Source organism: Hypanus sabinus, chromosome 11, assembly GCF_030144855.1.
Source record: "Hypanus sabinus isolate sHypSab1 chromosome 11, sHypSab1.hap1, whole genome shotgun sequence".
NCBI lineage: Eukaryota > Metazoa > Chordata > Chondrichthyes > Myliobatiformes > Dasyatidae > Hypanus > Hypanus sabinus.
This window is the reverse complement of record NC_082716.1, coordinates 88,124,923-88,150,276: the sequence shown is the minus strand read 5'-3', so window position 1 is coordinate 88,150,276 and position 25,354 is coordinate 88,124,923. Positions and strand designations below refer to the sequence as shown.

Genomic DNA, 25,354 nt, shown 5'->3' with positions numbered 1-25,354 from the left:
TTGACTCGGGTTCCTTTTCCCAATAAGGGAATAAATACATTCTTTTTATATGCCATTTTTCCAGTAGCATGGTGAAGATTGAGATCATTGTTGTGACTATTAATAGGTTATGATTTATGTCACTGTACAAAACTGCTCGAAAACCTAAGTCATAATTATTTCTGTTTTGTTGGGAAAATTCTACCTTTTTTCATTTCACCTCTGTAATTTAAAGTTATTTCTCTACTGGAATCATGCCTCATTTTCTGTCAGTTTTATATGGGAAAAGAAAATTGAACATATCTCTTTGTAGAATTTGTGAACATAAAATAGTTTCTGGATTTTTTGTGTTTTATGTTGACCTTTGTTAATTGTTGGAACCTGTTTAAATTTCATTCCCAGTACTAAATAATGCTGTGTTTTATTTGACATGATATGCAGAAATAAGTTTTACCCTAAGATGGCCATTACTACTATATAATATTGTTATTTCATAATATTCATAACTTCAGAGCAAAAAACAAATGACTGGAGGAAGTCAGCAGGTCAGGTAGTATATGTGGAGGTGAAGGGTAAGTGAATATTTTGGGTCGAGATCTGGGCTGTGAACCAATTTTATGTATCTTTCTTCAGAATGGAATAATTTTAACATACAGGGGCAAATTTTGGGGGTGGGGCTACTTTAGTCTTAACACGAGTAGAAATTACTTTATGCAGTGATCAGACTGAAGGCTGACAAGACTGCAAGTCTAATTGGCTGCAGAAATGGGTTCCATGATAAAGCAAAATTCCCTAATTCCATCGAGGCAATGATTTCATGTCCTACATAAGAATGAAGCAAGGCAGCAAATGGGAAACAACAAGCCAGTTAGTTTGACATCTGCTATTAGAAGACTGCTGGAGATCATTATGAAGGAAGTAGCTACAGGATACCCAGAAAATCACACTATCACCAAACCAAGGTGAGGTTAAGGGAAATCATTACGATGAATCGGTTTGTTGAGAATGTCCCTGGCATTGGGGGTAAAAGGAATGTCTTTGGATTTTCCAATGGTTGCTGATAAGGCACCACTTAAAAAGTAATTTTCCAAGGCAAGATCTGTTGAGGTAGGTGTAATATAGTAAGAAGAATAGATGGATGGGTACCAGAGCAGAGAAGAATGTTGGAATAAATGAGTCATTTTCAGGTAATGAAACTGTACTTTTGTGTGGTTCCAGAGGGATCACTGTAATGATTCAACTGTTTACAATTTATATCAATGACAAAGAATATAAACAAGAAAGTTCCAAATAAATTTATTATCAAAGTACATATAAATTATCATATGCTACCTTGAGATTTGCTAACAGGCTCAGGAATAGACCATTTCAATACTCATGCCTAGTCTGCTAATCACTCACTTCTTGGGTGATATCATTCCCACTTTCCTGGGCTTCTGTAACTCCCTCTGCAGCAGTATCCTTGATTTTGCTTATCAGGAGACCACAATCAGTATGGATGAGTAAAAACATCTCCTTCTTGTTGTTATTCAACAAAGATGCACCTCAAGGATGTGTGCTTATCCCACTGCTCTACTTTCTATGTTTGTGACTGTGTGATGAAACACAGTTCAGGCACCATCTATAAATTCACAGTTAAAACCAATGTTATTGGTAGAATCTCAGCTGCCAACAAAGAGGGAAAGGAATGAGTTAAGTCAGCTAGTTGAGCAGTGTCACAACAACACTCTTGCACTCAGTGTCAGCAAGACTAAAGAATTGATTGTAGACTTCAGGAAGAGGAAGTTAGGAAAACACGCAGAGTCTTCATTGAGGGATCAGCGGTGTAAAGGGTGAGGATGTGTTAATGTCTATCCTGGACCCAACACATTGACGTAATCAAGAAAAAAGCATGCCAGTGCCTCTATGTTAGAGTCTGATGTTATCTGGCATGTCACCAAACACTTAGAACTTTCTATAGGTGTACACTGTATAGTGCACAGGTTCCAATGCACAGAGTTGCAAAAGGTTGCAGAATCATCGAGAACATCTTCAAAAGGCGGTGCCTCAAGAAGGACCCTCACCACATGGAATATGCTCTCTTCTCATTACTGGGGCATTAGGGAGGAGGTACAGGAAGCTGAGGACCCACACTCAATGACTCAGAAATAACCTACCCCTCTGCCATCAGATTTCTGATTGATGCATGAGCCTATGAACACCATCTGATTATTCTCTTTATTTTAGCAGTATTTATTTTGTAAGTTATATGGATGTCATGTCTTTGCACTTTACTTATTGTTGCCAGCAAACAACAAACTTCATGTCATATAAGTCAGTAATAATAAATCTGATTCTGATTTTGATTCAGTCCCATACTTAATAGTACAGATGTGGCCTCACCAACACTCCAGGTAATTTGGAGAAAAAAACCCTCCACTTGAAATCCTCTCACAGTTGAGGCCAGCGTTCTGTTTAGCTTCCCAAAGCAGTTTGACGTACAGCTGTGATCTTTTATGGTGCTGAACTAGGAGTTTTCAGAACATAAAATGGTGTTCTATTTGAATTCAATTACATGTTTAATTGAATTTTTCTTTAAGGGAGCAGGTAACCAAGGCCTTGGTAAGTTTAATAGGAGCGAAGAAACAAGAACTTCTTTCAAGGGAATGCAGACAATAGAAAAAAATCAATTTAATGAGCATCTGGGAACTTGGGCCCAGCAGTTGGAAGGGAATGGGGGAGTGGAGGCCTTGGTAAGTGGAAGGGAGCCAGGCAAGCATTGATTTGGAATAATAGGTCATCATGTTACCTGTTTGGAAGAATTACTTTGGGTAGCTACATCTGTCCATTTGCCTCATTCATTGTTTTCCTTGGAGTTAAGTGGGGAACCATTGAGATTTCAGATGATGGGCCAGATTTTAGAGAGTAGATTATAAGAGTTTGACCAGTGATTTCTATCATGAAGATGCTTATGTGCCTCTGAAACCAACATTTTCAATATCTCACCTTTATTTTCAAAAAAGAAAAAAATTTTTATTTTGACATGGATGACCTTACAGTTTTCCTCCCAAGTATTCCATCTGACTTGTCCTTCCCCATCCTTTTAATTTGTTGGTAACTCCTCAACCATCCTCTTGTCAACCACTGACACAGTTTGGTATTGTCAGCAATATTGGATGTATTAGACAATACCAAAATCTTGATACAGATTGTCAACACCTAGGGCCTCAGCACCGTTTTGTCTGTCATCCTGTTGTCTCAAACTCACAATCTAAAAATGGCCTAGGTATTTCTACTCTGTGTTTTCCATTTTGTTGCTAATCCACAATCCATGCATCAGTTATCTTCAAAATGTGTATTCCAGTCTTTGCTTGCTTCTGTTTTATGTGGCACCTTATTGAAGGCTTTCCCACAGTTCCAGTGCACTGTCAATTTATATGCTCTTATCTGTTCTACTGGTTGCAGTCTCAAAGAAGGGATCTAGGTCTTTAATGTGCTGGAGGCAGAATTTAAAAATAGGAAATTCTTGCTGTCACATTTAGAGTGCTCCATACAGTTCTGATCTCCATATTTCGAAGTATATACTTGGCATTGGGGGCAGTTTTATTAGATTTTGTAGGAAGGAAGGTTTGTCTATGAGAAATGATTGAGTATACTGGGAATTTGGAAGAATGAAAGGTGAAACAAGTGAGATTGCAAGAAAGCTTGATAAAGGAGCTATTTTCTCCTCGTGGGGAAATCCAAGACCAGGGAGAATAGTTTTGAGAGGACGTTGGTGCTAAGGTAGAATTTCTCCTGAGTGTTGTGAACTTCTGCAATTCTGTACCACGCAGAGTTGTGCAACCTGAATCACTGAATCTATTCATCACTAAATTGGTCAGGTTTTCAGACTATAATGATGTTAATGGATTTTGGGAACTAGCAAGGAAGTAGGGGCACAACCAAGACTGGATCAGCTAGGACAGTATGGATTGGTGAATCTTTTGGGGACTATTCTTTTTGTTCTGGAGTGACGATTTCAACTTTCCACAGATGGTAAGTTCTTCCAGCAGTTTTGTTGTTTGTTTCATGTTGCAGCATCTGCAGGTGTATTTGCTTTATATCTACAGTATGAAATGGGTCTGACTTAATCGACATCATTTTTGAAGAAATCGCTTATCGGTTACAAGAAATCAGTGCCATTATTTCCTTCAAAACTGGTATTACTTTTTTCATCTGGAATTACTCCATTAGCAAATATATTTGCATTTGTAGTTTGCTTATGTGTCCTCTCAAGAGAGTAGAGCTGAGACATATAGTTGCTCTGTTTTTTTTGTATGATTTTCAAAAATTGGCAAGAGTCATTGTTGTTCCATTTGTGATTATGCAAATTCAGAGAAAAGTGGCTTTTGTGGTTGTCCAGGACAGTCTTATCATGATGCGTTCTGCCTTTCATATCATCTTGTTATTGTGGATAATAGTCTTTCTGCTAATGATGGAGCCTGTTTTGATTTATTGGGCAACATTTAGTTTTTTTTTCTTCCAAAAACACTTATTGAGAACCTTGGGGTTTGGAGCTGTAGGTATGCTTGGAAACTTTGTGTAAACTGGCGATAAACAATGTTTGAAACTGAAGAACCAATAATTCTTTTACATAAATCTGGAAAAATGGATGCAGTGCAGCTGAAAAAAAGTGTAATTTGAAGTATAGCAATAATGTACCCATTCCCTAGACTCTTTGTACCTGGTGATAAATTTGGCCTCTGATTTTCTGGCAAGTATTTCATCTGCTCTGAAAATAAATTCTGATATTGATCTTCTTAAAGTGACACCAACAATAATGTAATACTCAACATTCTTTTGCAGTGTGAATTTTCAGATATATAGTCCTGAAAATTAAAACTCATTCGGTCAGCTTTAACTGATGGCATTTTCAGTGAACTCATGCAGTTTGACAGTTTTAGTAGTCATGTTGCATTCTCTATCCTCACAGAGTTTGGTAATCACTCGCAGATCAATTATAGGTTCACCAAAATGCCTGGGCTGCTTTGCAGTTGGATGGTAATGTCTCTCCTTCTTATCCTTAGGTTTATTCCAGGATGCTGCTGTGATTTCTACCACATCTCATAATTTGCTATTTACCCGCAGTGGCCACTTTATTAGGTATGCCCTGTACTTGATAAAGTGTCCACTGAGTTTATATTTGTGGTTTCCTTCTGCTGTAGCTCATCCATGTCAAGGTTCGAAATGTTGTGCATTCAGAGATGCTCTTTAAAATGTGGTTATTTGAGGTACTGTCGCTTTCCTGTCAACTTGAATCAGTCTGGTCACTCTTCTCTTAACTCTCTCATTAACAACGCATTTTCATCTACAGAACTGCTATGCAACTGGATGTTTTTTTTTTGTTTTGTTGCACTGGTCTCTGTGAAGAGACTTGTACGTGAAAATCCCAGGAGAGCAGCAGTTTCTGAGATACTCAAACCACCCCATCTGGCATTGACAATCATTCTATGGTCAAAGTCTCTGAGATCACATTTCTTCCCCCTTCTGATGTTTGGTCTGAACAATAGTGGACCTCTTGAACCTGCTGGCATGCTTTTATGCATTTTGTTGCCACATGATTGGCAGATTAGACAATTGCATTCACGAGCAGGTGGACAGATGTCCTAATAAAGTGGCCACTGGAGTTGTTGAGGGGAAGTAGAATCACCCAATCTCCACATAGACACAAACAGAGAAAGTTTTGTCTACTGTTTCTTTAATATTCTTGAACAAACATGGGAATCTGTTGGCATCACCAACTTTCCCAAAACTCATTGATTCTGGTTTTACATTTATGTTGGATTACTTACAGCAAAGATTTTCCTGAAAGTTTGTTGTCAGGAGTGCTTGGCCGCAGCCCTATTGTGCCTTTGTAGCAGCTTTGCACTAAGAACATGCTTCTTACAAACACTGTCCCTCATCTGTTTTCCTGACCATCTGAGAGCATTCCTATGCTTTTCAGCAAAGAGACTCTGAGGCGGCAAGTGCTACTGAATGATTTTAAATATAGCATTGATTCTGCCCTCCTCTAATCTTCTGAGATCTGAACTACCTTCATCATCAGTCATCTCCAGATGCTGGAAAAATAACACTCGTGTTGTGTCTGTAAAATTGTCCAAGTTCACTGGTAGGTTAAACGAACCAATGTTCTCTCTCAGGCCAGTGTCTGCAGCATCAAGGCCTTAACTACTCTCCATTCCCTAGGCTGGACTAGCTAAGTCATTTGATTCCCTGACAGCAAACTCCAGAAACTATCACTTTTTTCCCTAACTCTCACAGATTACCAGGCAGATAGGACAAAAAGATCTAAGGTTATGCTTAAAATTTACTGAAAGAGATAGCTGGTAACCTGTGAACCATGGGAAAGCATTTGGGATGCTATTGAGAACCTCAAGGCAATGCACTGGGAGCTTACAACAGCTCTGGGATGAAAGAATGTTGCTCCCTCACAAACTAACCACTCAACTTCCCCATAGCAGTTTCCTGTTTCTTATGTGGAAGAGAGAATCACCCACATTGACTTGGAAGCTATTTCAGAATCCAGAGTGGAAGAGTCATTTTTATTCCCAAAGGACTGCTCAAGAAGAGGATTTGTATGGTAATATGCCCTGGTAAGGGTTGTTGCTGAGGTTGCCAGCTGTGATCCTTTGCCAGCAACTTGCATTATCTTGAAATAGATCAGTAGAGGAACTTGCCGTGAAATCAACACAGGAATATCCATTAACACTGTTCTGGGAGACCCATAATTAAAGATCAAGATGTTGGAGACATTTAAAAACTGTGTGGCAAGCACGCTTACTGATTTAATAGATAGACGATTGAGTACCTTTTCATGCAACTGAGCTATGCTGCTAAGTGACTAAAACGCCTAAGTGGTTTGAACCTGAACTGGTCAGATTTTTTTAAAGATCCAAAATTCAAGCCATCAGTTGTACTGAAGAATCTTTTAGTTAATAAGAAAGGCAAATTATCTCAGATACCCACTCCTTACCATGTGGGCTTTTCTGTCACTAAACATTCTTATGATTGCTGTTTCTTGGCAAATGTGTACTGTTCATGCTGCAAATAGTTGAGTTTTAATTAAAAATGAAAACTGAGGGGTTATCATTGTGTTCATGGTATGGGTGCCGTAACAGTTATTCAGAACCGTGAGTATATAGCAATAACACTGTTGCATACAATTTTGTACTTATTTCCTAATGCAAAAACAAGATGTTGGGTTATCATTGAGTAGACTTCAATTTAAAACCAAAGTTCTGGATCAGGTTTCTGCTCAACAGAAGGATGGATTGCATGGGATCAGCTTTCTATTGTATATTGAAACTTTGGGATAAATAAGCCCTTTGCATTTGTGTCCCACAGTAATGAAATGCTGAACAAGTGGGTGACTGGAATTATTGTAAACAGGGCACCATTATTTATGAAATGACCTTCGAAGAATGGAGTGGGTTTTAATTACATTCAACCAAGTGTGTGTATTCAGGACAACTTGCTGAGGCTGCCACGAGAGCACCGAATCCAGTGACAAATCTTAAGTATATTCTTGACAACCTGACTGGCCACAGACGGGTCACAACTCCTGCTGCTGTCATGAAAGTTGCAGTTTCCTTCAGTTCTTGATTTATTTGACTGTACAACTTCTGAAGATTTCATTGGCCAGCTGTGTTAAGATACATTGCTTTCTTTTTGTACACTAACTCACCAATATTATTTACCTTCAATGGTATTCAGTTTATTGGGACAAAATGGAGCAGCTAGTTAGGATCATCAATTCTGGTAAGAGTTTTCTGTGCATATTTGTTAAGCAAAGCTATGTTCTGAAATTACTTAAGTTCTAACAATGATTCTTCTGCATTTTTGAAGTAAATTCTTGAACCATACCTTCTACATTGTATCATTAGATGCATGGTTGTCCTTCCCAAAACACCTCAATCTGTGTCATTTTATGTTTACCAGAAGGGAGGAAGGAAAGTTACACAACATTGTTTTGTAACGTCTGCTCAGCAAGTATTTGTGCCATATTGCCATATTTTTCCTTCGCAGGTAACGATCCAAATTAAGTCTATATGTTACTACATCAGTTTTCTTCACCTTTTCAGATTGTGCTTTCAATTTCATAACCCACAGCATTAAATGGGTCTTCAGCTCTACTGATCCCCCACTCCTACCCTTCTTCACTTTTGCCAGAAGTTTTTATTCATATGAGAAAGGCCTGAAGTTAACAGGTTTATATCTTTTTTGAATAAAATTGTTTGTAACATTTACATATGAAGTGAACCAAATAATATTTCATTGTGAGTGGTACAAGTATTTAAGAATCTCATCTTTATCTCTCCAGCTATTTTCTCTGCAACTTCCTTTATTGTGACATTTCCAGCCATCTTTGTTGTAAAGATTATCGCAAAACATTCAACTTGTGCTTTTCAATATTCTTTAACAATATTTTTTGTTTCCACTCTTCCTTTTTTATAAGTATAGTATTAAACCTTACATTATAAACCTTATAATATATTCATTGCCCCTTAATTCTGTTGCCAGGTATATTTTATATTATGCTTCTCTATTATAGACCTGATAGGTAATAGGTTTTCTGTTTCCATTGTGTCTTAACATTAATTGATTTTGTCGAAGTGTAGATTCAGTTCTCATTTTTGGTATCCATCAGACCTTAGTGCAGAGTTCTTGTAAATCCTGTGCAAAAAAAGGCACTATTGAACCAAATGTAAAATCAAAAATCAGTAAGAAAAAATGAAGCTGATAATTGACAGCACAGATATGATTTGTGTTAGGAAGTGAAAAGTGATTTAAAAGTAGCTGGACAATTTGGGAAAAAAACAAATTTAGGAAACTCAGACCCCTTGCATAACTGGAATTCAGGATATCACTCTGGTCCGAATAATTCTGCGCAGTACCTATTTTGGGATCACTGCCTTGTGGAGAAGCAGATTCAAAATTGCTTGAAGTAAAGATGACACCTTCCGGAAGTCTCAGTTCTCTGGGAAATTAACCACTTCTGACATCTAACCTAAAGCTGGCTTTGATAATCTTAAAATTATCAATATCAGGTTTATTATTACTGATATATGTCATGAAATTTGTTGATTTGTGGCAGTAATGCAGTGCAAGACAAAAAAATTACTATGTTACAAAAAAAGTAGTAACAAGATAGTGCAAAAGAAGAATAATGAGGTAGTATTCATGGACTTTTCAGGAATTGTATGGCAGAGGAGAAGAAATTGTTCCCAAAATGTCGAATGTAGGTCTTCAAGTTCTTGTACTTCCTCCCTGATGGTAGTAATGAAAAGAGAGCATGTCCCAGATGCTAAAGGTCCTTAATGATGGGTGCTGCCTTCTGGAGACATTGCCTTTTGAAGATCAATGACTTGTATACAGAAAGGTGCCAGAAAAAGGCCAGTAATATTATGAAGGATCCCACCCATCCTTTCCATAGTCCATTTGCTGCACTCCTGTCAGTGAGGAGGCAACATAACATCTGTGCCAGGACCACTAAAAAAAGTTACTTTCCTTGAGCAGTAAGGTAGATCAACACTTCCACCTACTAACCTCCCCAACACTCGCACCATGACTACTGGGTGGCGTTGTTACAAGGTGTGTTAAAGGGGAAGGCCCAACGAGCATATGCGGCCTTGTCCCTGGAGGAGGGAGGAGTGGAGAATTATGATGAGGTAAAAAAGGTCATTCTCCGGACTTACGAATTGGTACCTGAGGCCTATAGACAAAAGTTTAGAACTTTAAGGAAAGGGTGGAATCAAACGTATTCCAAGCTAGCCCATGAGAAGGGGGTGCTCTTGGACCGTTGATGCACCGCGGAAAGAGTGGGCGAGGATTATGGGCGTCTCAGGAAGTTATTTTTGATTGAGGAATTCAAAAGTTGTGTTCCGGAGGAGATCCGGGTGTATTTGAATGAGAAGCCGGATAAGTCCATTTCAGAATTTGCCAGGTTGGCAGACGAATATGCCCTAACCCACAAGACAGACTCCCTCGAATAAAGGTCCCCAGAGAGACCGTGGGAACGATCGAGAAAGTCCGACGAGTGAGGCAGAGGTCCCACCGGGAGCTAGCGGTAAGGTTGAGGGGGAAAGGCAAGACGGCCAGAGGGCTCCGGGTTTGACCTGTTTTAATTGTGGAAAGGAGGGGCACATTGCATCTCGATGCTTTGCTCCGAGGAAGGAGATAGGAAGAGGGAAAGCCGCAATCCCTATCGGGTGTGCCGTGGTATTCAGCAAATCGACCAGAGAGCCGAGGGTAGACAGAGTACGAGAAGGCTCTGAGAGTTGTCTGTCACACGAAACCGTGTCTGTGACGGAGGGAGACACACCAGTTTCCGTATGAATCTGGAGGGATACGGGCTCTGAATTATCCCTGGTTAGCCGTAAGGTACTAGAATTTGGTCGGGAAACGGGCATGGTAAAGGTGGAAGGAATAAATAAACGGATAGAAATGGTGCCCTTGTATAAGGTCATTCTGGATTGTGAGCTGGTGTATGGATCAGTTGAAATAGGGGTGCCCTCAGAATTCCCAAGAGATGACGTGGACATCCTGCTGGGAAATGACTTAGCGGGGGTAAGGTTTGGTCAGCCATGCTGCTGACCTGCCGACCGGAGAGTGTGGTGGCCCCGTCCCTAGTGCCCAAGGACCATCTCGCCGGCACGGTCACTCGCAGCCTGTCGAGAGAGAGAGAGCTGTGAACGAGAGCAGTTTAAATCTGGCCAGTTTTGATTTGGCCGAGACGTCTTTGCTGACCCTGTGCCATGCGGGTTTAGAGGGTGGTAAGACGAAGAGTAGTAAAATGAAGGGGGTAAGGGAGAGGAGATAGATCTGCCTTTAGCGAAGAGAAAGGTCCTAAAGGTAGGAAATAAAGATGAGAAACAGATAAAGCTGTTAAAAGGTCCAGAGTTGGACATGGATGATCTGTCTGGTTTGGCAGAATTAGTTGAAGAACTTGAGAGTTCTAAAGGTGTTCCCGATAATGAGAGGAGGGCAGTCCGAGATGAAAAGGATACCCTTGCCTTGAAGGAGTCTGCTGAAAAGGCCGAGGAGGTTGTTTCAGCTTGCAGGGTTGCGCCTTCCCCGGGTGGGAGCTGCCCAGAGAGTAACTGGGAGGATCGGGGGAAGTTAGAATGTGAAAAAGGTACGGGTGTTGAAAGCCTGGAAGAGGCCAATGTCCCGTTCGAGTGTGTCCGAGATGGGGATGCACGAGGTGCTGAACCTGGTAACGGAGCTCAGAAGAAGTCTGAGGTATCTGATTCAGTGGAACAGGGCAGCCGTCCTTGTGGGTCAGATGGACTTGGTTCAGTGGGAAAAGGGTTAACCTTGGTAACCGGGGGAAGTGTTTGTACTCGAAGGTGGGTTCAAAGTTAACGCCGAATTTAAGAATGGGGGGGTGAGGATTGTTAGCGAAGGAAACGAAAAGTCTGTAGTTTCAAATCGAAGGAAGAAATCTTAAACCTGGCAGATCGCTCACAGAGTGAGCCGGGGAATATCGGGGCCCCCCACTCTATTGTTATGCCAGGATGGGGTGTGAAAAGGCTGCCTTCGACAGGCTACTTGAGCGAAGAGTTCGAATCAAACACCAATAGACTGAAGGGGACTGATAAAAGGGCCAGCCACCTGGGAAAAATCGAAGAATTGGGTGAAAAGGGTCTAAGTTTGGGGCATGGTGTTGCAAAAATAACCCCGATGAACAATGCTGGTGGGAGTTCACCACGAAAAATTACTCAAGTTCCCCACGGGGGGTGGGGGGGCTCGCCGGGAAAGAGGCGACGGTTAATGGAGATGCCATTGTTAGACAGCCAGGCAGGTTGAACGGGTTTGCGCCAAAGCCTGTGAATAATAAAGACAGCCCTTTGGAGACCTGCCGGTTAAGTTAAACGACTGAAACGATTAATATTCGCATAAACTTTTGTAAATGCACCTAAGCTAAGGTCACACCTCCTTAGTTTTGTTGCTTAGGAAAAAAAATAAATAGGTAGTTATTGAATTGAAGTCTGATGTACAGTTCGCAATGTTAAGATATTAAAGAAAGGGACACTGTAATTGTTAACTATTTAGATACTGACTTGAATGTATAACGGTAGTATTTTGTGAAAAGAAAAACTTGTGTATTGTGTTAGATTCAAAAGTCCTGTAAGACTGTGGACCACTCCGTTTTAACCGCTGGTAAAAACGTTTTTTTAAGAGGAGAGGTGTTATGATCTCAGCCCCCTCCTTTGTGAGAATCGCAAGAGCACCCGTCGAAAGGGGGGGGGGTCAGTAGACCCAGTCGGAGAGAGAGAGAGAAACGTGCCAAATTGCAGGTCCCACCAGGGATACAGAATAAAGACAACAGCGACTATTGTCTCATGGAGACCACGTGAAAAGCCCTTGGGCAAGGTGGGCTGGTTGAGAGAGAGATTGCATCATCACAACCTGATTGACACCTGCGACCCCGTGAGGAAGTATAAAGGAGAGTCTCAGGGGGACAGCCCCCTCAGACGCACCACGAAGACACGAGAGTGTTCCCGCAGCAGCGGGAAGCCATTCTGAAGGAAGCCACGTGCGTTAGATTCCGGGATTGGAATCTGTGGCTGGAATCACAGAAAACTGCTTTAACTAACATCAGGGAGAGGAAACCAACGCTCCCCCGATTTCACGGAAGATTCATCGAGACTCGCCAAGTTCTTTCTCTTCTCCCCCAATCTCTCTCTCTCGGTTGCCCCACGTGAAACCCAGCGGTTTTCAAAGGGCTGAGGCCTGCAGACTTTCTGAGTGACTTTTATATTCCCAACGGACAACCTATTAACCCCTAGACACCAGCAGAGCTCACTTCTTAATGATGATTATCACTATACCCGCGCTTTAGATTGAATGTTGACGATGTGCACTATCTGAATGTATGTATTAACCCTACGTTTGTGTCCCTTTATAAATAAAAACGTTTGAAAATAGTGACACCAGACTTCAACAGACCTCTCTATCTTTGCTGGTAAGTTATCCAGTTACGGGATACCTAACAATACATTGTACCCAGGATAGATCCTCTGAAGTGTTAGCACCCAGGAACTTGAAGCTGCTCATCCTTTCTACCACTGACTGCTCCATGAGGTCTGGTTTGTATTCTCCCCACTTTCCCTTCCTGAAGTCTACAATAAATTTCCTGGTCTTGCTAATGTTGAGTACAAGGTTAGTGCTCACCACTTAAGCAGCTAATCCATCTCACTCTTCTAGGTCTCCTCATCACCATCCGAGATTCTGCCAACAACAGTGGTGTCATTGGTGAATTTATAGATGGTGTCTGAGCTGTATCTAGCCACAGAGTAATGAATGCAGAAAGAGTAGAGCAGTGGATTAAGTGCGCATCTTTGCGGTGTTCCAGTGTGATTGTCAGATTGACTGTCAAGAATCCAGTTGTATAGAGAGGTACATAGGCCCAGGTTTTGAAGTTTGTTGATTAGTACTGTAGGATGATGGCATTGAATACTGATAAATGGCAACACGACATGTGCATTGAGGTTCCCCACTTGTTTGTTTGCTTGAATTAAATTCACCACTCAGAAATAATTTTGTCCATTGATTAATTTTAACGAAGTTTAGAAAATACATTCCTTGTCCATTTATCTTTTGAATGAAGAATACCAGCTTTTATAATCAATCTTCATGAAACATTTAAAGCTGAGAATCATCTTGCAACTCTTCTCTTCAGCCCAGTCAATATCATCTTTTTGAACAGATCCAGGTTGGAGTCCTTTTTCTAGCTAAGGCTTAAAGAATTTTTTATGGAAGGACTGGATAAATAGGATAATCCTTGTGCACCTTTATGTTATGTCTCTAGGTTTTTATATAAAGAGATTCACAGTATTCTAAGCATGGTTTAACCAAACCTCCTTGGCTTTTCTAGAAATTAGCTTTTTATGTTTTCTGTGTCATTTTTCTAGTTGTAAATTTTTCTGTTTGTGATACTATTAATGTTTTATGGATCTACAGAATGTCATTTAGTGTCTTGCATTCCAAATGTGGTACATTATGATTGAAGGTGTCATTGCTGAATTTGAAAACCTTTGTGCAAATTGCAGATGTAAATGTGTTGATTCTAAGGTAGCTTGTTTTAGTAAATGCATAAGTGATTATTATTCTTATTCTGCATTTCACATTATTGCATGTACAGTACTGTGCAAAAGTCTCAGGCACATGAATATAGCTGGGATGCCTAAGACTTTTTGCACAGTATTGTAATAATTTTATGTATTGCATTGTATTGCTGCAGCAAATAGAAAAAAACAATTTCATAATATATAAGGCCATAGACCATAAGACATAGGAGCAGAATTAGACCATCTGGCCCATTGAGTTTGATCCGCCATTCAATCATAGCTGATCCTTCTTTTCTATCTCCTCAACCGGCCTTCTCCCGATAACTTTTGATGCCATGTCCAATCAAAAACCTATCAATCTCTGTCTTAAATACACCCAACAACCTGGCCTCCACAACTGCATGTGGCAACAGATTCCACAGATTCACCACCCTTTGGCTAAAGAAATTTCTCCATATCTCTATTTTGAAAGGACATCCCTCTATCCTGAAGCTATACCCTCTTATCTTAGACTCTCCCAGCATGGGAAACATCCTTTCCACATCTACTCTGTCTAGGCCTTTCAACATTCAAAAGGTTTAAATGAGATTCTCTCCCCCCTCCCATCCTTCTGAATTCCAGCAAGTACAGACCCAGAGCCATCACCTGGAATCATCCTTGTGAACCTCCTCTGGACCCTCTCCAATGCCAGCATGTCTTTTCTAAGATGAGGGGCCAGAAGTCTTCACAGTACTAAAGGTGAGGCATCACATCCTTGCTCTTATATCCTGGACCTCTTGAAATGAATGCTAACATGACATTTGCCTTCCTCACCACCAACTCAAACTGCAAGTTAATCTTCAGGGTGTTCTGCACAAGGACTCCCAAGTCCCTCTGCATCTCAGATTGCTGGATTTTCTCCCCATTTAGAAAACAGACCGCATATTTATTTCTACTACCAAAGTGCATTCCATGTATTTTCCAACATTGTATTTCACTTGCCACTTTATTGCCCATTCTCCTGATCTGTCTAAGTTCTCCTGCAGACTACCTGTTTCCTGAATGCTACCTGCCCCTCCACCAATCTTCTTATCATCTGCAAACTTGGCAACAAAGCCATCTATTCCATCATCTTAAGTCATAAGAAGAAGTGGTTCCAATGCTGACCCCTGCAAAACACCACTAGTCACTGGCAGCCAACCAGAAAAAGATCCTTTTATTCCCACTCGCTGCCTCCTACCAATCAGCCAATGCTCTAACCATGTTAGTAACTATCCCATAATACCATGGGCTCTTAATTTGGTCAGCAGCCTCATGTGTGGCACCTTGTCAAAGGCCTTCTGAAAGTCCAAGTATATAACATCCACTGCATCCCCTTTATCTATCCTACTTGTGATGTCCTCAACAGGCAGGATTTTCCCTGAAGGAAGCCATGCTGAATTTGTACTATCTTGTCCTGTGTCACCAAGTACACCATCACCTCACCCTTAACAATTGACTCCAACATCTTCCCAACCATTGCTAACTGGTCTATAATTTCCTTTCTGCTGCCTTCCTCCTTTCTTAAAGAATGAAGTAACATTTGCAATTTTCCATTCCTTTGGCACCATGCTAGAGTTCAATGAGTTTTGAAAGATCACTTCTAATGCCACCACAATCTCTAACGCTACCTCTTTCAGAACTCTAGGGTGCACTTCATCTGGTCTGGGTGACTTGTGTACCTTGAGGTCTTTCAGCTCTTTGAGCACCTTCTGCCTTGTAATAATAACCACACCCATTTCTCTTCCTTCGCACACTACAACATCAAGCATACTGCTAGTGTCTTCCATAGTGAAGACTGATGCAAAATACTCATTTAGTTCATCAGCCATCTCCTTGTCCCCCTGCCTCATTTTCTAGAGGTCATATCTGACTGATGATAAATCTGTTTCTGATATGGGTCTCTTTTGTGGACTGAGAGTGTGAAGGGGACAGGAAGAGGAGAATCATGGTTGGGGAAAAGGGGAAGGGAATGAGAAGCACCAGAGAGACATTCTGTTATGATCAATAAACTAATTGTTTAGAACCAAATGTCTTGGGGCTGGATGTGTCTGCACCCACGCCACCCCTGCTCTTGACACTTCTGGACCACCTGCCCTACACTGCCGCCGCATACTCCCCCCTCACCATTCCCAATATTGTTTGCTCTTGCCAGATTTACAATCTCGCTCTGCGGTCCATGTTGATAAGTACAGTACTGTGCAAAAGTGTTAAGCACCCTAGCTATTTATATATTTGTGCCTAAGGCTTTTTGCACAGTGCATTATTCACATTTTATTACACTATCGGTCCCCTTTTGTGTTGTACTCTCAACTGTAAAAAAACTGAAAATGGCAACTGAAGAGCTTATATTTGTATTTGACCTAAGCAATTTGTCAAGAGTGCTTCACGTAATAAATTATAATGAAATATCAAGGCCCCTCCTGCAACGCTAATCTGCTTGAAATGTTTGTTGATAAGGAAATGAGAACTTCTGTATCTTCATTGTGATGGGAATTTGTCTCAGCCAAATCACTCAGAAAGTGATTCAGGCCTGTAAGTGTTACTGACCCAAGCAGACAATGCCAAGTGTTTAAGTAAGTTGTGATTGTAAAATTTTGATTCACAATCAACTGAAACTTCAGATTTCTTTAAATGTTGAATTGTGTGAATTAACTTTTGTTGATTTTGAGACAGAGAATCTGTAGGGAAAAGTATCAAGCTCCTGACCAGGATTGAAAATGCAGATTTTGGACAATGTCACTTATACTGGTGCAAACAACGCATATTGCCCAATTATTGAAATATGATACCAAGCATCTAAGAGTATTTGTTCAGATTAAACATTTAAAATCTGGACACGTTTCTCATTGTCCCCAGATATGACATTCAGAATCAGGTTTATTATCACCGGAATGTGTCGTGAAATTTGTTAACTTAGCAGCAGCAGTTCAATGCAATACATAATCTAGCAGAGAGAGATGGCAGAGGGGAAGAAGTTGTTCCTGAATTGCTGAGTGTGTGCCTTCAGTACCTCTTACCTGATGGTAACAATGAGAAAAGGACATGCCCTGAGTACTGGAGATCCTTAATAATGGATGCTGCCTTTCTGAGACACCACTCCCTAAAGATGTCCTGGGTACTTTGTAGGCTAATGCCCAAGATGGAGCTGAATGGATTTACAATCTTCTGCAGCTTCTTTTGGTCGTGTGCAGTAACCTCTCCCCATACCAGACAGTGATGCAGCCTGTCAGAATGCTCTCCACAGCACAACTGTAGAAATTTTTGAGTGTATTTGTTGACATACCAAATCTCTTCAAACTCCTAATAAAGTATAGCCACTGCCTTGCATTCTTTATAACTACATTGATATGTTGGGACCAGGTTAGACCCTCAGAGATCTCAACACCCAGGAACTTGAAGCTGCTCACTCTTTCCATTTCTGATCCCTCTATGAGGATTGGTATGTGTTCCTTCATCTTACCCTTCCTGAAGTCCACAATCAGCTCCTTTGTCTTACTGACATTGTGTGCCAGGTTGTTGCTGCAGCACCATTCCACTTGTTGGCATATCTCATTCCTGTATGCCCTCTTGTCCCACCTGAGATTCTGCCTTCTGATGGAGATCTGGGGCACTTGAGCTTTTTGTAGATGGCAGAAATGCTGCAGCCATAGTGTGCAGTGTCATGGGAATTGTTGGTTGATAAAACAAGTGAAGAGTATTCAATTACACAAAAACTGCTGGTAACATTTTGCAGGTCAAGCAAAATCCACAAGAAAGTGAGCTAACATTACAGTTTGATGACCTTTCATAAGTATATGTTAGTTTTAAAATGTTAATTTCATGGTTTGGTTCTTTGAGCCTTGTTTTGGCCACTGCTCCTAGTCATGTCTTGATATCATGTGAAGTAAATCAAGCTTCTTGCTGATATGGCACTCTCAGGAGAAGCCTGAGATGACTGTGTACTCAGCACTCTGACAGAAAGTGGTGCCTCGCATTGGGCAATTCTTGGCTTTATCATTCACCACAGGATGTGGTGTTTGGATCTGACCATTCAGTTATAAGAGTATTCAAATACTGTCCATTATTTTCTGCTACTTGCTGTTAAATACCTTTGCCACTTGATATTTCATTTTTTACTGCAGTACTTTCAATGATACAATTGGTGCTTCTTAAGCATGCACTTACATGTTAATTTAATGATGCAGACCATAAAGTTACAGGTTTTCTTATCTCTTCTAATCTTATCTATCTCACTGACCTTCCAAGAATTCTCTGGCTTTTTAGCTCTCTGATGGTACATATCTCATGGTTTAATCACTTCACCAGTGATTGTTGTGCCTTTTGCTACCAAAATAATTGCTGTTCTAATGGCATATAGATAGCCCACAGAGCCAGTTCCTAGTTATCATCCTCATTTCTTTGCTCCTTACTCAGCCATACAAATACTTTATTTTAAGTGCCTATGCAATTGTATTAAAAAAAAACAATAGCTCTCAAAGATCTTTTAATTGAAACATATTGGGACCGTTTTGGCCCAACTAACCAGCTGTCACAATTAGCTGAATTTTCATGGAAATGGTTAAAAAGGTATAAAAAAGACAAACTACTGTTAAACTGAGCAATAAATTATGTATTTAAATGAAATACAGAACAAATTGGAACACAAAACCAATGCTACTGCAGTACTATAATACTTTGTGTTAGTTCCTAATATTTACCAACAGAGGAATTCATTAAGTGTACATTGCTGTGTAAGGAGTGTCCAGGGAGGGGTAGCACCTCTGGTGAAGGGGCTTGTCATTCTGGGGTCGTTCACTTGTCTTTGGTCCCCATCAGACACTGAGCTCTCACTTATGCTCCAAGTAGCAGTTTGCATGTGACAGAGTCTACACCTGTGCACTACTTCGACAGGTGGGCTAAACCAAGTGAAGATGGCTCGTGGGTCTCATACCCTAGTGGAATAGGAAAATGCTTTTCCTAGCATCTGAAGTCAGTTTTTTTTAAATTAGTTTTTTTTATATATTTTCTACATAACTACAAATTAAAAAACCCCAGATCAAAATGAGGAACATTAATACACTGCAAAATTAAGCATACAATGACAATATGATACAAAGAAAGAGAATTTAAAAAAGCACCCAAATTGAAGACAAGTAAACTTAGTATCCTCCCCAAGCCCCACAACACAAAAAAAACTCCAGACCAACCACAACACAATATAGAGAATATGAATCAGGACAATCAAACCCCCAAACTGTGAATACACTTAGCAGCAGAGGATAATAATGCCTACTACCTAAAAAAAAAGGGAGCTGAAAGCAAGGGACCGAAAAAAAAAACCCTAGTCAAGAGGAAGGTTATGAAAGTACTTGATAAAAGGTCCCCAGACCTTATGGAACTTTAAGTCCGAATTAAGAACTGAATAATGAATTTTTTCGAGGTCCAAGCAGGCCATAATGTCGTTAAGCCATTGAGCATGAGTGGGCGGGGCAACATCTCCATCTAAGGAGGATCAAGCGTCTAGCCAGGAGAGAGGCAAAGGATAATATTCGGCATTTGGTCAGACTCAGACGTAAATCTGTCTCGCCCCAGAAACTGAACAAAGCAATTAAAGGGTTTGGTTCTAGGTAGTGATTCAGAATATATGATAACACAGTGAAGACATCTTTCCAAAATTTCTCCAAGCTAGGACAGAACCAGTACATATGAATGAGAGAGGCCTCGCCCCTCTTGCATTTATCACAAAGCGAACTAATGTTAGGGTAAAATCGAGATAGTTTAGATTTAGACATATGGGCTCTATGAACAATCTTAAACTGTAAAAGGCAATGGCGAGCACAAAGAGAGGTTGAAATAACTGATTTGAGAATGGAGTCCCAAATCTCATCAGATAAGGAGGTATTTAAATCCTGCTCCCATGCCATTTTAATTTTATCCACAGGGGCCCGTTGTAAGGTTGCTAATTTATCTCGAATAATTGATATTAAACCTTTACCTAGTGGATTAATGGAAAGAAATAAGTCCATAGCATTTTTCGCAGGCATTTCAGGAAAGTTAGGAATTAAAGAAGCAATAAAGTGTCTAATTTGGAGATATCTAAAAAAATGAGCATTGGGCAGATTGAACTTAACAGAGAGCTGTTGAAAAGAAGCGAAGCGATTATCAATGAAAAGATCTTCAAAATGTCTAATGTCCTTCCTGTACCAAACATGGAATGCTGAATCATACGTAGTAGGTAAAAAAAGGTGATTATGTACGACAGGGCTGGAAACGGAAAAACCATGGAAATCATAGAATTTCCTAAACTGAGCCCATATACGCAAAGTGTGTCTAACAAGAGGATTAGCTATTAATCTGGACAAACTTCTAGGGAGTGCAGAGCCAAGAAGTGCAGAGATAGATAATTCTTTAGTGGAGCTCAACTCCATTGCCACCCAATTAGGGCACTAGGGTTGGCCATGGAAGAAAGATCAAAAGGTAGCACAACGTATATTGGCTGCCCAATAATATAAACGAAAGTTAGGTAAAGTCATGCCACCCTCTTTTTTAGGTTTTTGGAGATGGATTTTATTAATTCTAGAGCGCTTATTCTTCCACAGATATGACAAAATAATAGAGTCTAAGGAATCAAAAAAAGATTTAGGAATAAAAATTGGGATTGATTGAAATAAGTATAAAAATTTAGGGAGAACATACATTTTAACAACATTAATACCACCTACTAAAGACATAGACCAAGAGTGGGCAAACTTTTTGACTTGAGGGCCACAAAGGGTTCTAAAATTTGACAGGGGGGCCGGACCAGGAGCAGATGGACGGAGTGTTTTGGTAATACACCTCATAAGAGAAAATAAAATATCTTGGGATATGTAGAAAACATGTGCTTTAATTTCAATTGAAAATGAACAAATGCATTAAAACAAAATATCTGTCTTTGAAGTCCCATGGTATTTAGCTACTTATTGAAATGACTTTTAAAACACTGAAAATTAAATGAATAAAATACAGCTTTTTTTAATAGTAACAGTTATAATTTTAAAGCATTAGGGTTAGGGTTAGGGTTAGGGTTATCTAAGTTTAGTTTATAACCAGAAAAAATACCAAATTGAACCAACAAGGATAAAATAGCGGGAATAGACCTATCAGGGTCAGAAATATATAACAGCAAGTCATCAGCATAAAGTGATAATTTGTATAACTTCTCATTACGGGTAATACCAAAAATATTAGATTCACGAATAGCAATAGCTAAAGGTTCTAATGCGATATTAAATAATAAAGGACTTAAGGGACAGCCTTGTCTCGTACCACGAGATAATTGAGAAAAAGAGGATCTATAGTTATTTGTAAGAACAGAAGCAACAGGTTTATAATATATTAATTTAATCCATGATATAAAGTTAGGACTAAAATTAAAATTTCTCAATGTATTAAATAAGTATGTCCATTCAACTCTATCAAAAGCTTTTTCAGCATCTAATGAGATAACACATTCTGGGATTGTGGGTGGTGAAGTATGAATTATATTAATCAATTTTCTAACATTAAAAAAGGAATACCGATTCCTCATAAAACCAGTTTGATCTTCTGAAATAATCTGTGATAGTACTTTTTCTAATCTAATGGCTAAAATTTTTGTAAGAATCTTAGAATCTACATTTAATAGTGATATAGGGCGATAAGATGTACATAAAGTAGGATCTTTATCTTTTTTAAGAATTAGAGAGATATTAGCTTCATAAAAAGATTGAGGTAATCTCTTCTTAGCAAATGCATCATTAAAAATTTCACATAACCAAGGAGAGAGCAAAGAAGAAAAAGTTTTTAAAAATTCTACTATATAACCATCAGGACCAGGAGCTTTCCCTGAATTCATTGATGAGATAGCCTCTCCTATTTCAACCATAGAGATAGGAGCATCTAACAGGCTATGGTCTTCATCTATCAGTTTAGGAATATTCAAATTGTTAAAAAAATTATCCATCATTGACTGGTCACCATCAAATTCTGATTGATATAAAGATTTCTAAAAATCTTGAAAAGTATTATTAATTTCTTTATGATCAGTAGTTAAATTACCGTCTTGTTTACGAATTTTAATAATTTGTCGCTTAGTCGAAATAGCTTTTAATTGATTAGCTAACAGTTTGCCAGTTCGATCACTGTGAATATAGAATTGAGCCCTGGTCCTAATTAATTGATTTTCAATTGAAGAAGATAATAGTAAACTATGTTCCATTTGAAGCTCAACTCTCTTCTTATAAAGTTCTTTGGAAGGAGTCACGGAATAAATCTTATCAATTTCCTTGATTTTATCCACTAATAAAGCAATATCTAAATATCTTTGTTTTCTTTTACCAACAGAATATGAGATAATTTGTCCACGGATAAAAGCCTTAAAAGAGTCCCAAAGTATTCCTCTGTCGATTTCTTCAGTATAGTTTGTTGAGAAAAACAAGTCAATTTGCTGTTTTATGTAGGTGATAAATTCTGGGTCTTGAAGCAAAGTAGCGTTAAGCCTCCAAGATCTGATATTATTGGAATAGTCCGAAATCTTAATAGATAACTTCAAAGGTGCATGATCCGAAATAGTAATAGAATCATATTTACAATCAATAACATCCGTTAATAACCGATGATCAATAAGAAAATAGTCAATTCTAGAATAGCTATGATATACATGTGGGAAAAAATGAAAATTCTTTATCTTTAGGGTTCAAAAACCGCCATATTTCTGTAATTCCCGAATCAACCATAAAAGAATTAATAAGTAGGGCTGATCTATTCGGAAGAGTACGGATAGGTTTAGATCTATCCATCGAAGGATTCAAACAACAATTAAAATCTCCACCCATTATCAACATATATTCATTTAGATTAGGAAGGGAAGTAAATAAACGTTTAAAAAATTCAGGGCAGTCAAAGTTTGGAGCATAAATATTAACTAGAACAACTTTTCGATTAAAAAGTGAGCCAGTTATCAAGAATCTACCCTGTGGGTCAGAAATAATTTCATGATGTGTAAACGATATTGAGGGGTCTATAAAAATAGACACACCCCTGATTTTGGTGATACAGTTCGAGTGAAATTGTTGACCCTTCCAGAACCTAAAAAAAATGTTGATTATCCTCCCTCCTGATATGGGTCTCCTGTGCAAAGATAATATTAGCGTTCAGTCTATGGAATACTTTAAATATTTTTTTACGTTTAATCGGATGACTTAAACCATTAGTATTCCAAGAGATAAAGTTAACAGATTTATCCATCATGCTAATATTAGTTGTGTGTATCATAAAAGGTTAAAAAGACACATAACCCATAATTCAGGAAGGAGGAAAATTGATTCAGGAGCAACCGGAGAACATGACACCTCAACAATATTAATAATTTAAAGTCAGCCCATAAACTAAAAGCAAAAAAATAAAGAGCAAAAGCGTGAAAAAAGATCCCTACCCCCTCCCCCCACCCTTCGAAAAAAAGCCAAGCGGCAGGCGCATAATCTAATACTAACATTACCCCCATTTCAAGATGGCAGCTCTATAAAAAGATTAAAAGAATACTATATAACACCCAGATTAAGATATAGAGTTGCAAAAAGAAAATATATATCAATCAGAATAAAAAAAACTAATATAATAAAACAATCATTAATAAAAAAAAGTATAAGCATTAAAATTTGGAAGTGTAATATACCTTTAAAAAAAAAAATCCCGTGTTCAAATACAAGAAAGATGACGTTTCAAAAGCAAAGACTTATGGGAAGAAGAAATGCCATTTTGAAAAAGCCATATTACTAAATACAAATGTGAGTTCAGCAATCTATTAAAAGACAAAATAGGATTAAAAAAAGGGATGTAATAAACAGTACAATATATATTAAAAAAAAGACCAAAAATCCAAAACATTCATCCCATTTCTAAGTACAGGCAAACCAATAAATGCTTACAAAAAACAGAATCTTACGGGAAAAAGAAACGACATCTTGAAAAAAAAAGTAAATCATTATTGCAAAATATAAACGTATATGTCCAAAACAGAAAGAAGAAAAAAAAGATATTATAAAAATTAAAAGGAACATCTATAAACAATGATGATAGTAAAAAAAACCAGACCCGTAGATCAAAATAAGAAGTTATAACCCAGTTTCATAGGTTAAAACTTAAAGTAAAAAGATATCCTGTCTCCGAAAAATCTTCCACATAACACATAGTTCAAGTTGCACTAGAAGATCGAAATTCTTCAGCAAATTTCTTCGCTTCTTCCAGAGTGTTAAAAATTTGCTGACTGTTGTCGTTCAGCATAATTCTAAGCTTCCCTGGATACATTAAAGCTTGTTTAAGTCCAATCGAGTAAATCTCTGCCGTCACTGGTTTAAAAGCGATTCTGGCTCTCATCACCTCGTATGAGTAATCCTCAATAATTCGAAATGTGTTGGTATTGTAAGAAATCATACCTTTTTTACGAGCTAATCGAATTAAAAGCTCTTTCTCACGAGGATAATGAAGGCGAACAATCATCGCTCGTAGACGAAAACCTCGCAACTCTGTGAGCGCGGTCGATAACAGGTTTAGATTGTAAACCTTCACCACCGAAAATTTTCCACAGTAATTTAGAGAAAAATTCAGTTAAATCACCGGACTCAACTCTTTCGGGAAACCCGATAATTTGCAAATTCTGTCTGCGAGATCGGTTTTCGAGATCAGTAATTTTAAACTTATACTGATCTACAGTTTTAAGAGTGGATTGTACCTTCTTATCCAACACTTCAATTGTACGTACTTTTTCAACAATTAATTTTTCAAGAGTCGCCAACTTATCTTCATGCCGCTGAATATCCGATGCCTCCGACTGAAGCTTAGTATCAAGCGATCTAACAACTCCTTCAAGTTCAGACATTTTCGTGGTAAGCTTGTTTTCCAAACTTGCCATTTTACTTTCCAGCTTGCTTTCCAAACTTGCCATTTTACTTTCCAGCTTGCTTTCCAAACTTGCAAGTTTAGTGTCCAGAAGATTAGAAATTGCATCGATAGATAAAGGCTCCTTAGACGATTTCTTACTTGTAGCCATTTTAAGTTCAACAGAGTTAGCTCAAATATAGTTTTAGGAAAAAAAAGTCAATCGAAAATATCAACTCATTTGATTAAATTTGAAAAGATTTGATTAAAGGGTGATTATAGTTAAAAAAGTGAAGAGCTCCTAAAAGGCAGATGTTTACGTCGCCATCTTGAAACTCCACCCCCCTCCATACAATGCTTTTGATGATTGCATCCTCCGAATCTTAATT

General features: G+C 38.9%; 1 protein-coding gene across 3 annotated transcripts in view; it reads left to right on the top strand.

Annotated features, from left to right (window-relative positions):
• The window catches only part of rasal2 (RAS protein activator like 2), a 448,324-nt gene that overhangs the window by 168,927 nt on the left and 254,043 nt on the right, over positions 1-25,354 (top strand). The window lies entirely within an intron of this gene.